This window comes from Globicephala melas, chromosome 11 (assembly GCF_963455315.2).
Source record: "Globicephala melas chromosome 11, mGloMel1.2, whole genome shotgun sequence".
Taxonomy (NCBI): Eukaryota; Metazoa; Chordata; class Mammalia; order Artiodactyla; family Delphinidae; genus Globicephala; species Globicephala melas.
The window spans coordinates 55450080-55466030 of NC_083324.2; the positions used below are offsets into that span (position 1 = coordinate 55450080).

General features: G+C 42.6%; 1 non-coding gene across 1 annotated transcript; it reads left to right on the forward strand.

Moving 5' to 3' along the window:
• The first annotated feature begins 1061 nt into the window (after positions 1-1061).
• Positions 1062-1134, forward strand: TRNAR-CCU (transfer RNA arginine (anticodon CCU)). The gene has a single exon. It is a non-coding gene; the product is annotated as a tRNA-Arg (tRNA).
• The last annotated feature ends 14817 nt before the right edge of the window (positions 1135-15951 follow it).

Genomic DNA, 15951 nt, shown 5'->3' on the forward strand with positions numbered 1-15951 from the left:
CATAGAGAGGATTCTAGTGTGGGTATATTAGGACACACTGATAAAGGATACTTCTGCCCCAATTTGCAGCCCTCACCTGCCTTTCCCAAACTCCAGGGTGCATGTAATATCAAGTTAGGTCGCCTGTCTGTGTGGGTTGGGCCAGCTGCAGGGGCCTGATCTGCCCTCGATATGCTTGAATGGTGGGACTCCATGGTGCTATACTTTTTGTGTAGTCAGAAGTCTAGATTTTGACTAAAACCCAAAACAGGGCCAACCGTGGTCTTCTTACAAGGGCAAAACTTTTGCTCAACCACAGTCCAAAACTCTCAGGAGTGTATAGTGAGACTTACCCATTCATTTCTTCTTTGAGAGAGAGAACAAAATATCTACCTCATGCGTTCATCCATTCATTCCACAAGCCTTTCTGAGGCCTGTCCAGGAACTAAATAAAGATACTGGAGATACAGAAATGCAAAACACAGCTCTAGCCTTCCAGGAGCTCGGGAGACTGATATCCAGCCCAAGGTGCTGGGGGAACCAGGGGTCAGGGAGGAGGTGATGGCAGCGCTGAATCTGGAAGACTGAAGAGGCCTTAACAAGGAAGAATAAAAGGGAGGGAGTGTAATTTTCAAGGTAGAGGGAAAAACGGGACAGGCCGTGGAGGTTGAGAGTGACAGGGCACATTGCAGGCACCCATGCATGTACAGGAGAAATGAGAGGGGGATGCAAAGGTTGGCTGCATCCAGACCACGAAGGCACTTCCATGTCATGTAAGGGGTCCAGACATTACACCACACATGCTGGGACTAGGGGGGATGTGGTGGTGTTTTAAGTTGCAACTAAGAAGAGGTAGGAAATTCTATGACAACTCTATGGAGAAGATAAGACTAGGAGGCAGGGAAACCAACTAAGATACCATAGCAGTAACGGAAGCAAGAAATAAGATTTTTAATAAGTCAAGTGGCCACAGAAAGGAAGAGAAAGCATTGGATTCTAAATTAGAATTAGCAAGTATGATCAACAGTACTGGGTGAGTCATTAGATGTACTTGTTGCTTCTAAGTTAAGAGTTCTAGGACTTCCCTGGTGGCCCAGTGGGTGAGGCTCTGAGCTCCTAATGCAGAGGCCCCAGGTTCAATCCCTGGTCAGGGAACTAGATCCCGCACGCATGCTGCAACTAAAAGATCCCGCATGCTGCAACTAAGACCCGGGGCAGCCTAAATAAATATTAAAAAAAATAAATGAAGAGTTCCAAGGTCACTGAGCAAACTATAAATATCCTTGGGCCACATGTGAGGACACCAAGCAAGGTTTCCAAAGCTGGTTAAAGTAAGAGCAAAATCTATGGGCCATGCGGTTATCAGATTTCAACAAAAGCTGACCTACTGTACCATCAGCTATGCATTGGAATATCAGAGGTCAACAAATTTATTGTTGAGGAGAAAAAAGGAAAAATCCATGCCTTCAACATGTGGCACACTTTTGCTTCTATGTTTATAGTGTTACTCATTCTGAAGTTTCCTTTGAGTCCTTTGCCATGAAACTAAGTATATGCTTTTCTGTGTCAAATCTCAAACCTCCAAAGACTCTATTTTCCACTGTCCTTAAGCAACTCTTCACTTAACCATGTTCAAACAATGAGAATCCACTGGTTCTATTCTTAAGTATTACCAAATGCGAATGTTCCCTAACCTCCCTGAATAACCCACACCAGTTCTTAAAACCTTTCACATGATGCAAACTGTGCTCACAGCTGTGGTAACTCCCTCCCGTGACCAGGTGAGTCTCCCCTCTCGCGTTACGTGGAGCGCACTGCAGAATAGCTCTCGTACCAAATGTGTAGACTTGCATTGGACCAGATTGTATGAATGGAAATGACTTTTCCCTCAGAGGCCAAAGCAAGGCGAGCTACACTAAATATAATTTGCTAAAATATTGCACTCCCCAGGTTCCAAAGCTAATCATTCACTTTTCACAAATAAAAGAATTTTGGTTTGCAGTGGGAGAAGTAATGACCCTGAACACCAATTCCAGAGCAAGAGGCTTATCTTCAGCATTCTCTGGCCTCACAGTTTGTATATATAATTAGGATAAGGCAACCGTTTTGGATTATATGATTGAAAGACACTACTACAGGACACAATTATCATATGTTTTAATTTGCCAGGTCTAAGAAGGTCTTAGTGAGTGGATGACTGGCCCTTTCCATGGTCAAGCACTAGCCACATTTTGAGAAGGTATTTGGCAAGTTGGGCCGTAGGTATCAGGTGGCCAGGATCCAGAGTTGGAACCCAGTGAAACAACAAAGGAGATCAGGAGTGAAAGGTGGAGTCAATTCAGGGCTGAAACCAGAAAGGAATATTAGCTATCAGTTTCAGTAGAGATGTTTTTGGGCTGCAAGTAACAAAAAACGAACTCAAACTGTTTTAACAACGAAGGGAATTTATTGGTCCTTGGAACTAGAATGTCTGGAAATAATATAGTTTCTGGCACAGATTGAACTGGGCTCTGCTTTATTTCACGACCATTCTCTTGGACGCATCTTTATCTGTTGTATCATCTTAGCCCTCATGCTGGCTCCACAATTATTAGACTCACCCTCCCAGGAACTAATCACCACGGCCAACAAAGTATGATAATCTGATCGATGTAAGCCAATCACATCCTGCCCTGGATCTGGGGTGGGGGTCCATCCCACCCAACCACACGCCTGCCACAACAGAAAAGGGATGGGATGGATGCTGGAGAGGAGTCAGTGGTCACTGAGAGCAGGAGGGTGAAGCCAGGGAGGAGGGAAGCAAAAGAACCTGAAGGCACAGCAGCCACGGCACTAGCATCAGACTCAACCCACTAAACACCAGAGGCCCTCGTCCTAGAGCAAAGCCAGCCGGGAATGGTAGGTTGATTGCATCCTTCCAGCTGTAACAGGTGCCTAAAAATAACTCCTGAGGGAGGATTGCAGCTAAGACCTACATTCACTACAGTCACTTCCAGATTTTAATTATTACAAAAGGAACAGAAAAGAACAATGACAACTATAATGCCAGAAAGCTCACAGCAGTAAATCATTGCTCTAGAATAAGAAAAGAGGCATTCATCCTTGCAAGCATCTAGTGGACTATTTAGAAAATACTTTGTCTGCTCTTCGGACAAAGTAGAACTCTGAAATGCTAAACATTTCATTAAATAAAACAGCTTGTTTCCTAAGAACTGCACTGTGAGCACTGACAGGATGTTCCAGGACTGATCCTTCAATAGGAACATGAAGTGTACATGGTAGTGTCCTATAGGGAAGGGTCAGCGTCACCACCACCAGGAAAGTGCATTTTACAGTATATCAGGATCTGAGTACAGAGTAGTGAGCAGCGTTCCCTGTGCTATACAGTAGGTCCTTGTTGATTGCCTATTTTATATATAGCAGTGTGTACATGTCGATCCCCAAATCCCAATCCAGTCCTCCCCCCAACCCTTCCCCCCACATCCTCCGTAACCACAAGTTGGTTTTCCAAGTCCATGAGTCTGTTTCTTTTTTATAAATAAGTTCATTTGTATCATTTGTTTTAGATTCCACGTATAAGCGATAACTGAATCACTTTGCTGTACACCTGAAACTAACACAACATTGTTAATCATCTATACTTCAGTATAAAATAAAAAGATCTGAGTACAAATACCATTTGTTTTGTTTTTGTTTGTATCAAGGAAGTCCATCTAAGAATAAGTCAATTAGTATTTAAAAACCTTGCAGAGGGCTTCCCTGGTGGCGCAGTGGTTGAGAGTCCGCCTGCTGATGCAGGGGACGTGGGTTCGTGCCCCGGTCCGGGAGGATCCCACATGCCGCGGAGCGGCTGGGCCCATGAGCCATGGCCGCTGAGCCTGCACGTCCGGAGCCTGTGCTCCGCAGTGGGAGAAGCCACAGCAGTGAGAGGCCCGCGTGCCACAAAAAAAAAAAAAAAAAAGTAAAAACCTTGCAGAGTACTTGGTAAGTAGTAGGTACTCAGTAAATGTTCATTGAATTAAAGCATTTACTGAGCACCTCATAAGCACTGTGACAGGCACTGGTGGTCATTTAGCAGACCCTGTATGTACTCCTGGGCACCCACCATTCCTGAGTACAGGGATGGCTTTTGCTTGGATTACAAGCATCTGAGACTGTGCTCAAGGGAGGCGCTTGGTCTGCACGTGGGGAGGCTGGAAGTGCTGGGCGGTCACTGTCCCTGCCAGCAGCTCTCCACCAATGATGTATGGGGACGGGGGCAGAAGTGCCCCAGCTTCTTTGCCTCCCAGGTGGGGCAGCTCTGAGGTGTGTCCTATGCTGCCTCACATATGTGTTGAGTTGGCCTGAGACCAGTTGCCTGCAGCACTAACCTGCTCATTAATATACATGGGCTTCCTTGCCTTCATTTTCTCATTTTCCTGCTCTCCTGCCAACGCTTCCTGGGATAACCTACTAAATAAGCCCTTTTTGTTTGTGACTTTGTGTCATGATCACCTTCTGGAGGAACACAGCATATGACGTAGCCCTTCTAACAGCCATTTTTTCTGTCTTCCTGAAAATGAGAACCCTAATATTTGGGGGTGGGGCAGTAAGCCTAGCCCCAGGAGATGGACTGTTACTGGGATACACCAAACATCACAATTTCATTTTCAGCTTTTCCAACAAATCTTGCAACCGCAAGGGTATGACCACCTTAGCCAGTGAGATATAAGCATAAAGCGGGTGGAAATCTTCTGGAGAAGCTCCTGTTCTCCTGATAAAACATTATAGATGCAACCGCTCTCTTCCTGCCTCGAAAGTATTGATAACTGTGGTACCATTTGACATTTTCTGCAACAAAGAGCTTCATGGAAAAGAATGTGCTGCCCCAGCACCCCTGCCCACCCACCACCAGAAAGAGCAATGGCCTATCCCACAAGAGGGGAAGGGAGAGCCCTATTTACGTCAACTTCATTCCATTTTCTGTTACATGCAGCCCAAAGCAGTCCTAACCAATACAAATACCTAGCATTGTGTTATGAGTTGAAAGAGATCAACAAGGAACAACCCATGACTACTGTTTCACTGAGGAGTGAAAACTAAGTTATAAGATAATTAGAACCAATTTTATTAACTCTAAGATAATGTGTGTGATGCAATAGTTTGTTCAAGCACAGGCTGAACAACTAGTTGGCACAGACTTGAGTGCTGTGAAGTGTTTGAGGCTAGAGGGGTCTTTAGATCCCTTCCAGCTGCAAGTTTCTATCATCCTTTTACTGCAGGGCAGGAACAAATCAGAGTAGTATTCCTGGAAGTGCTCAGGGAAAAAGAGGAGAAAGTAACGGGCATTGAGTGTTGGACAGGCTGTGAAGAAAGTGAAATAAAGAGCATGGCAACCAGAGCAAGGGGTTGGAAATACACGCTGCAGAAATGCTGGCCACAACTCGGGAGTCTCATTGTTGAAAACCCTGAACTTGGACCCTCCACTGCACACGTGTGCCTGCACACACACACGCACACACACACACAGAAAATGACGGGGCAGCAGAGGCAGGTGTAGATGTCTTAGCCATCTCAGAGGAGCATGTTTCCCCTGGAATGTCTGCTCTAACTGGATACAGCTGATCTTGCTTTAAGCTCTCCTAGGAATCTCAAAGTCAGCTCAATGGATAATGACAAAAGTGTGAGCTTCTGTTCCACCACTTTCTGCTGATGTGACGGGGATGTCCTCAGGTGTGACATTCAGTGCCAAGTGAAAAGAGAGTGGGAGAGATGGAGGCTGGACCCCGAGGGAAGCCTGGCATTACAGCACCTGTAAATCATTAGCCATTCCTAATCAAAACCCTGTGAACTGGCAGGCACCTCCTGCTGCTGGGCTGGGGTCACAGCGGGGACCATGGACTTGGTGGTGAGCCTGGACCCCCTGATGGTCAGTGACCTGAGGTCCAAGAATGGGAATGTGGAGAAGGGGAAATGGGGCCAGCCAGCGCCCACGGGCACTGCTGAGTCTCTCTCACCACTGCTGCCTCCCTGATGGCTTTTACCGTGCAGTAAAAATTCAGTCAGAACCCTTTCATCAAACAGCTAAAAATTCAACCAAAAGACAGATATTCATACATAGATATAAGTAAATGTTCATTCAATATTATTCATGAACAGAAAAACATGTTCCCTATTATGAACAATTAAAACAGGAAAAGGTTACATGAGTTATAGTGTAGCCATCAAATTATGTTGTTTTTAAAACTATTTAATGATATGGGGGAAAGATTATCACATACAATTAAGCGGAAGAGCTTGTGTGAGAGGGGTGTGTGTGTGTGTGTGTGTGTGTGTGCGCCAGTGATGCAACTTTTATAAAATTATTTTCATACACATGCAGAAAAATGGCTAGACGGAAATATACCACAACCCAAGTGGGGGGTTATGGGTGATTTTTATTCTTTCTATATTTCTCTCCAAGTGATTATATAGTAATAATTTTAAATTGTCTAGTGTGATTCATACACTCATTTACATAGGCTTTTTTGTTTGTTTGCTGATGTGTGTGCATGTGTTCTGCCTTATTATAGAAGATATCTACAATTTAAATTCCTGCCAAAAAATCCTCTTTATAAAAATTTATTTATTTATTTATTTATTTATTACTGATGTATAGGTGCCGCACAATACCATACAAGTTACAGGTACACAACACGGGAATCCACAGTTCCCAAAGGTGACACTCCATCCACAGCCATTGCAAAGTATTGGTTCTATTCCCCATGCTGCAGGACACATCCCTGCAGCCCGTTCTATACCTAAGAGTTTGTACCTCCCAGTCCCCACGCCCATTTGCCCCTTCTCCATTCCCTTGCCCCATTGGTAACCACTAGTCTGTTCTTTATATCTGTGAGTCTGCTTCTTTTTTGTTAAAAAATATCCTCTTTTTAAAAAATATTATGCCAATGCACTTATTAAAGACGTGAGGGGACATTTTTATTTTATTTTTTTAACATCTTTATTGGAGTATAATTGCTTTACAATGTTGTGTTAGTTTCTGCTGTATAACAAAGTGAATCAGTTATATGTACACATATATCCCCACACGCCCTCCCTCTTGCGTCAAGGGGACATTTTTAATCTCAGTGAGATAGAGGAACTGTTAGGAGACCACAGCTGGTCCCCTGGTCTCACCTTCAGTGATGCGATCAATAAAAGGGGCCAGGACAGTCCCCTCCGGAGTGAATGGTTAGCCATGCTGCTCAGAGCCACAGACTCGGGTCGGAAGCCCTGCCCTCCATCCTCCCCTGCCCTCCCCCTCATACGTAAGGATGAGGGGACCACACTCTGGACCCTTACCAACTGAGGACCCTCACCTGCTCTCGGGGTCACATCTCCAGGGAGGAAAGGATGGTGCGATACTTCTGGCCACTCTCTCTCACACTTGCTCTCTCCTGATGTCCCCAGATTCCACCTTGTTTCACCAGAAAATAATTCTGGCTGATTTTCTCAGTCTGACGTCCACTATGCTCGTGGCTATGATAAAGCAGAGACGTGGAACAGACAGACATCCTGGAAGAATGCCCCTCGTTGTACAAACTGGGAGATGCTGTCTGTGGACCCTGACATATGGAGGGTGCCCAGGAGTGGGGAGGAGAGAACAGGGACCCACCACGTGGTCAAGCAGAGAAGCTTCTCAGCATCAGTCAGGCCCTGGCCTCCACCCACCGCCCCCCCCACCCAACCCCCAATGATGCAAACGTGCCAGGTACGTGTGGGGAGGCGTATGGAATCGCGATGGGCTTAGACCAGCCTCCCCTGTAGGAGTGTGATTCCTGTACATCTTGTTGATCTGGGAATACAATATGCTATATGTTTTACTTCTATGCCAATGAGACCCTCATCCAATTTCAGAGCCTCTGCAAGACACCCACTCAGTCTCTCAGGGGGTGACTTGGAATAACACACACTTGGCACAAGTGGCTAAATCATTTACATCCTCTTACCAGCAGGTTCCAGTCACGGCAACATGATCAATCTCCTGGCCATCTACATAAATCCCCAAAATGACCCGGATAATCCGATTAGCTGCAGTGCAGCCCAGTCCCAATTTACAATAGACCATCTGGTGACAGGGTCTCCTCCAAGAGCAGCCCAGAAGGGCCATCTGCTCCAATGCTCCTTATGTCCTCGTGAAGGAGGCAAAGGTGAGGCCGACCACACACCAGCAAGCCACCCTCCTGACTTTGCATGAATCAAGACATCCTGAAATGCTCTGTAATTTAGCTGCTCATGTCCTGTGGAGCCTGCTTTGCATTCTCGGTGAACACATCGTAATATTCAGAATGCAAATTAAACTTTATGGGTGCCACAACCTTGGCCATTTATTGCAGTAGATTCCGTAATTGCCTGATGCTGCTAATACTGCCAAGACTACTTTGGCATTTTTTAAAATACTTTTGCAGCTAGAGCTGCCATGTTGATTAAGCAATCCTCGTGTTTCTTTGCACAACTTCTTAGGCTAATGTATTAGTTAAGGTCCTTTTGCTACAAGCAACCAGAGTCAGTCACAGCGAGAGAGTGACAGTAAAACTGAAGATAACATATATTAGTATACTCAAGTTCAAGTGTATTTCTCAAGTACTTGAGAACTAAGTAGAGGTAACATTCTAAGGGAAAATAGGGTTGCACCAAAACACAAGGAGAGTCAGAAAAAAAATAGGTCAGTTTAAGATCAACCGGTGACTACAAGTTATACTAGACAGTAAAGTTGTTTCTTTGAATGATTTGAACCACAAAAGCATCTCCGGTTTGTCCCAACTTTGAAGAAAATCAGGCAGCATTAGGATTATGGCCAGAGGAGAAAAGTCAGGGCTACTATTGACTTATGTGAAACCTGTGTGTAAATTAGAGAAAGTCCCCATTCCTCTGGGCAGATCAAATCAGCCCTAGCCAGTGGAGCAGGTAGCAGAGTCTCAGGAGACATAGATCTGTGTTCAGGAGCCAGAAAGCCTCCCCAAAGGCGGCTGCCAGTGCCAGGCCCCCCCCCCCCCCAGGTCATACACTGTGAGTGATTCCTCCTTCAACATATACCTCCTTGTACTGCCTATTAGTAAACATCTCACTTGGTTCCAAATACACTGTCGGCATCAAGAAAAGTAAATGACAATGAGACCAAAATCTGTCATCATCTCTGCTGCCTGCTGACCCATTCCTGGAATTTCTATTAACCAATTTTTCCCCTCTGCATAGATGTTTATCACCCATTTATCATGGCAAACTGTGATCACTGGACACTTACATCCTCTTATAAAAGGTGGCTTCTGCGGACAAGCTGGGACCTGATCCTTCTACCAGGAAAGGCAGTTGCTCTGTGCCCTCTGGACTTGAGCCCCATCCCAGGGGCTCTGCACCCCTTCACAGGTTCATCAGAAAGCCTTATCACAACCTTTAAAAATGCACCCCACAGAGTGGTCTTGAGGATTACATGTTCTATTATGAGCTTAGACACCTAGCACAGTGCCAGGCACATACTAAGAGTTTAATAAATGTTAGCTATTATTACTCATGTAAAGGAAAGTGGAGTGTCTAAGCAAATACACATTGAGCTTGGTTTTTTAAACTCTGAGTAATTAAGGCCCTCAAATTACTTGCATCAATCACAAACTGTCTTTTGCTTGAAAAATGGCTTAGATAAAGCTTTCTCAATTTCTCACCATGAACCTCCTATGCTTTTCACTCTGAAATAAACAGAAGGTGTGGCAGAGGAGCAGATGTTATCTGCACAGCCCACATCTCCATGATCCCCACCATCTCAGTCCATTCTGGTGTGCAGGATGGGACAGGGGCTTGGGGATACCGTCTCCAGGAGTGGCCCTCAACCAATGACCAGTGGCAACTGGTATAGAAATCCCTCAGTCTCCTAACCCCTGGTGGGGGGCAGCAGCTCCCAGAGCTCCCAGCAAAACTGAGCTCCAGGTGCCCATGGTGGAGACCTGCCAACAACACACAGTTAGTGCACCCTTCCATGACCACCAGAATGTGTTGTCTGGAATCACTGTCCAAATAAACCACTTGAGCCCTAATCTTGTCTGATTCTGGGGAAAACCCCAACTCAGACAGTCAGCAACATAAATACACAAGCTAAAAAAATTGGGCTTTAAACATATTTGTCTCCAAATTTAAAAACTACTAAGACACACACCAATCAAATTCAAGAAACTCCAACTTATTCATCAGAAAGCCTTATCACAACCTTTAAAAATGCACCCCACAGAGTGGTCTTGAGGATTACATGTTCTATTATGAGCTTAGGCACCTAGCACAGTGCCAGGCACATACTAAGAGTTTAATAAATGTTAGTTATTATTACTCATGTAATAAGTACATGTAATAATTCTACTTTATGTAGAATTTGTTTGGGGCTTTAGATATTTAATGGTTTCAGGAGAACTTTACTTCTTTTTAAAATCTTTGGCTCACAAATGCTATCACACAGTGAACATTCTGTTCTTTACTTCGATCTCATTTGAGACTGGAAGAGTGACTTTGACCTTGTTTAGAGACACCTTGCATCCTTGGGCTCCAAGCTTTCTCTCCCGCACCCCAAGCTCCATTTAGTGCCAACAAAACATGACTTTATATTTCAAATAAAAATATCTTTGAAAAGGCTCATTAAAGGGTTCATAATATGTGTTGGTGTTTGAAATGAGTCTAAGGTGTATAAATGAATCAGGAACACACAGATTAAGTTTCCCTTGAAATAGAGTTTTCAAAAGAAAGGAATCCTTGGAAGAAAATAGTTATAAGGATTTACTGCTTTGTTTTGTTTGCTGGTTGTTTCATTTTGTTAAACATTTGAAAGACTGTTGAAATTTTTCTCTTCAATAAAAATACCCCTGAATTCTCTTAAAATTGCTGTTAAGAGACAATCATTTCTATGGGCAATAAATATTTAAAGTTCTTGTTACTTAGAGAACAAATTTCTAGAGGTTCTGTCAATCCCCCCAAAATTGTTTTAATATCCTAAAATGAAACATCTTTAAGGACTGGGCAATCTAACATGAATAGACTTCAGCATATGTTTACGTTTATGCCAAATTTATAAAGTCATCAGCATTACAGCTCATGAAAAACAATTTGTAAGAAAGACTGAAATTCCTTTACATTTTGCAAATTCATTTGCTTGACTTCCATCAAAGCTAAAAAATTTTTTTTGGTAAATTATTATCATATCCAAATGTCTCCATGTTTTAAACACTTCATCGTAATTAAATATGCACCAAAGAAAGATTTAAAAAAAAATACTTTTGCCTATGCATGACTAGGCTAACATGTAAAAACATTAAACGAGATTTTAAAAACTCATTGTTTTCATAACCTGTGCTATAGAGTAGGTGCAGTTAGACCTGAGAAAAATTAATTATAAATGATACAACAAATGCCTGGCCCTCAAATATTTTAAATTAACTTGCTTTGACAAAAATGTACAATAGTGGGTTTCTCGGTAACCTATTCACTAAGAGCATTTTCTCTTAGGTATTTCTAATATATTGCCTCTTATAGTTTGAATGGTCTATTACTTTTAAGAAGAAAAACACAGACAGTAATTACTTTTTCAATTTATAGATATATATATGTATTTTTAAAAAGTACTCTTCTTCCTTTTCACAAACAAATCCTAGTCTAGTTGTTCTTTTTTCCCTTCTGGTTACATCTCAATGGTGACCTCTCCTGTCTCTTGCCCCTACACACCCCACACATACCACATACATCACACATACACATACACCCCCACATACATACCACATACATCACACACACCCCCCACATACATACCACATGCATCACACACACACCACATACCACACCACACATACACATACACACCAAACCACACACATAAACACACACCACACACACATACCACACACACATACCACAAACATCACACCCCCGCCAGGGATTCTTCTGTCTCTGTGTGTGTCTCTCTCTGGCTTCCTCTCTTGATTCTTTCTCGCTTCCCTACTTCCCTATGTAAACCTCTCAAAGAAACTTACTCTTCAGAATTAAAGCACAAATAAAATAATTAATTTGCCAAGATTATGTTGATAAAAAGGAGCAAATAATAAATGATGATAGCAAGTGATAAAAGCAAGCAAATCAATCAGTTTTATAAAGAGTGAACACCAGCTGCTGCCACAGAACAATACAGGAGCTCGATCATTTAACATGTTAAATGTGAGTTGCAGTTCTGCGTTATGCCTCTCTGAGAGGCGTTAGTTTATTCAATAAGGACAAGCCTGTCTCTCCGAGGTGAGATGCAAGAGTGACAGATTCAGCTGGCTTTGAACCACAGATATCACCATCACCCTGCGATCCAGACAGGACTCACCGTCCAGAGATCCTTCCAGTCTCTGTGTTTCTTTCAGCGACAGGGAGAAGGGGTGAAATCCACGGCAGAGAATGACAGAACATTTCAGAAACAGAATTTTATTTGTTCTTTTGTTGGGAGAGCTAATTACATGTCGATTTGTGACCTTATGTCTTGATAAACTTATATTGATTGAACAGATTACTTCTTGCTGGTTCAGAAACATTCAGACATATTTGTGTTACTACCTATATAATTTATTGGAGGGCACTGATGGCTTTAATGAAGTCAGAAAATTTCGAGTAGCAGACGTAATGTAAGGCAGACTGCAATCTATGAATTTTCTAATTTTTCATTCTGGCTAAAACTATTAACCTATTTTGATTCATTAGCCATGTTTATATGTTTACATAGTGATTTATTTACATAAGCAGGTCTGTGTAAAGTAGACCAATATCCAGTGCCCTGTACAAGTTCAGGAAACAAGGAAAGGGGTCCAAGCTCCCAAGAGAGAGATTTAAATGTGAAGTTGGACCCGTGAGACACTCAGGCAACTGACTAGTGAAATCTGCAACAGTAACTGCAGCCTCAGCCACACTGGCTGCACCCCACTTTCTACTTCGATGGCCTTTGAACTTGTGGTTCCCTCTGCCTGGGCTGGCAGATGCATGCATGGCTCTTCCCAGATGCATGCATGGCTCTCGGCCCAAATGTCTATGGAGAAAGTTTTCCTGACACCCTAAGTCAAATATACAAAATAGCATCCTTCATCTTCGTTTTATTTTGTTCTTAGCTTCCTATCTTCATTGGCCTGGTCCATAACTTTAGTTTTATTACTATATATTTTATCCACTAGAATTTATTCCTTTTTGTTTACTGCTTTTCTTAGCTCCTAGAAGGGTGTCTGAAGGGCATTAAAAAAATAATTGTTGAATTGACTAGAAGGTAACTGTGAAGCATTAACATCATTTACCTTGACTAATATCATCTCAATACCATGCAAGTCACTGTGACAAATGAAAGACATGGTCCTTTTCTTCGAGATGCTTATAATCTATTTGGTGAGACAAGCCTGTCACATATTATTTTAGCTATCTATTACTGTGTAACAAATTACCCCAAACATCAGTAGCTTAAAACAATAAATGTTTATTATAACACACAGTTTCTGTGGATCAGAATCTAGGAGTGGCTTGGCTGGGTGGTCCTGGCTCAGGGTATCTCATGGGGTCACAGCCAAGACATCGGCCGGAGCTGGTCATCTGAAGGTTGCCTGGGGCTGAAGGGCCACTTCCAAGCAAGCTCAGCCACATGCTGTCAAGTTAGAGCTGGTGTTTGGTTGCAGACTTCAGTTGCTCACCACATGGACCTCTCCAGAAGGCTGCTTGAGTGTCCTCATGACCTGCAGCAGGATTCTTCCAGATGAGTGACCCAGAAGAGAGCCAAGTGAAAGCCTCAATGTCTCTTCTGACCTGCCTTGGAGGTCGCCCTCTGCCATGTTTGTAACTCCCTTATGGTCATACAGGTGAGCCCTATCTGCAAAAGAGTGTGAATACCAGGAGGTGAGAATCACCTTGGAGACTGGCTATCACACACATGGAATAAATAACGAAGCATATGTGTCCATGTATAATTAAGTGCTATACTGTGAAAACATTCTAGATTCAACCTGTTTTTAGAACTTGGACTTACATAGTTGGAAAGGCTTAGTTAGACGGCAAATTTAAACCTCATCTGCACAAAGGTTCCAGATATTTTCACAACATAAACCCCATTCATTTATTCAGTAAATATTTATGAAATAATTATTCATTAAATAAATATTTATACATAATATTTATTAAGCCACTGCTTGCTGTGCTAGGTCCAGGGTTTAGAATAAAGCTCAGATCCTGGGAAGGGGGAACTTACAGTCCAGGGTGTGTAAGGTCCAAACTTTGGAGCCATAATGGTTTTGAGTGAATTTAAATACTTTGTGCAGTGGGGCAAGGACCATCATCCAAAGCCAGTTTTTCTCTGGACACTAAAAACAGAAATTACAAATACACAAAATATCTGTTACCAAAAGTGGGGTCTGGCTGCTCACTGCTCAAAAGCCAATAAAGAGCCAAAGTTGGTAGAAAGGAAAATTTGCTTTATTTCAGATGCTGGCAACAAGGGTGGGGGTCGGGGGGGCAGACTCATGTCCAAAGGCCACCCCCCACACTGACAATCAGTGGGCAAGAGCTTTTATAGGCGGAGGGAGGGGACTACATGCAGAAACAGCACAGTCGGCTCTGACAGTCATCTTGAAACTGGTCATCCACCAATGGTCTGACCATCATCATCTTGATTGTTTTAAGTACAGTTAATCTTCAGTTCCAGGGCTGGTTTGCTCCCATTTCTCTGAGGCCAGTTCTTGGAATTGTGTCAGCTTATGTCATGGCTACAGTCTGGTCATCATGCAGTTAATGTCTTCCACCTGGTGGGGGTTTCAGTATCTATAAGACAGCTCGTAGGATATGGCTCAGAATATTATCTCTAGCCCATGAAGAAGAACTAAAGGTTCCTCTTTGCTTCATGATTAAACTATTATTATTTAGTCTTGTTGGACTGTTTTCCTTTGTTTCTGCAGTTTCTCACTTTTCTAATTAAACTAATTCTTTGGCTAAAGTTTTTCCACAGACAAAAGGCAGGCTGAGGACATGGGGGGCAAGGACCATATGGTCCTGCTCCATTTCATATTCACATTATGTGAATGGAAAATAAAATTATCATACTCTCAGTATAAGCAATTTCAATTTAATAGCAGAAAGGTGGATTTTGGAAATAATCAGCTGAGTAACCTAACATCAAAAAATTCACCAATCATGATTACAAAATGTGAAGGGAAGCCACATGTGAAGGGAAGCCACATGACCACCTTAACAAAAGGAATCAGTAGAAACTGATCTTATTCTCTAAAGCACCTCTACTTCCCCTCCCATGCCCAAATGGGAATGCAACCAATTTTTATGGGTTTTTAATTTATCAGGCCACCAAATCATGTTCAAGACCAACGACTCTCCATTAGTATTTGTCACAACAGTGACTGACCAAAAGGACATTTAGCATCTAAATTAAGTGACCATTGATTCTTTTAACATTTTCTCTTCTCCCTATCCATTGCCTGATTTATTATTCTTATCTCACTTTCAGGCCCAAGTTTATGGCCTATGTTAATGCTAATTTTCCTCCCTCTCTAAGGAATTAGAGAACAACTACCATCTCAGTCATTTTGTCAATGTTCTTTAGTACAGAGATTAACCCAATGCACGGTTACAGGTAACATAAAATTCAAGCAGAAACCAAACCCCTAACAGTTATAGGATTGAAGGATCAAAAAAATAAAATAAATTTAAGAACATGAAAAAAAAAAAAAAACCCAGCATAGCAGAGAAATAGACCCTCTACACCTGTGGTGGAACCAAGGACAGACGTAAGAGCCTGACAACTGTACAGACACACTGACTCACTAATTCCTCTTCTAGGAAGGACAAAAATGTGAATGGACCCAAAGATAGAATGATAAGGATGTTCATGGCAGAGTGATGTATATTTGTGAAAACAGAAACAAATTAAATGCTCATCAAGAGAGTGTTTCATTGTGTGGATATAAT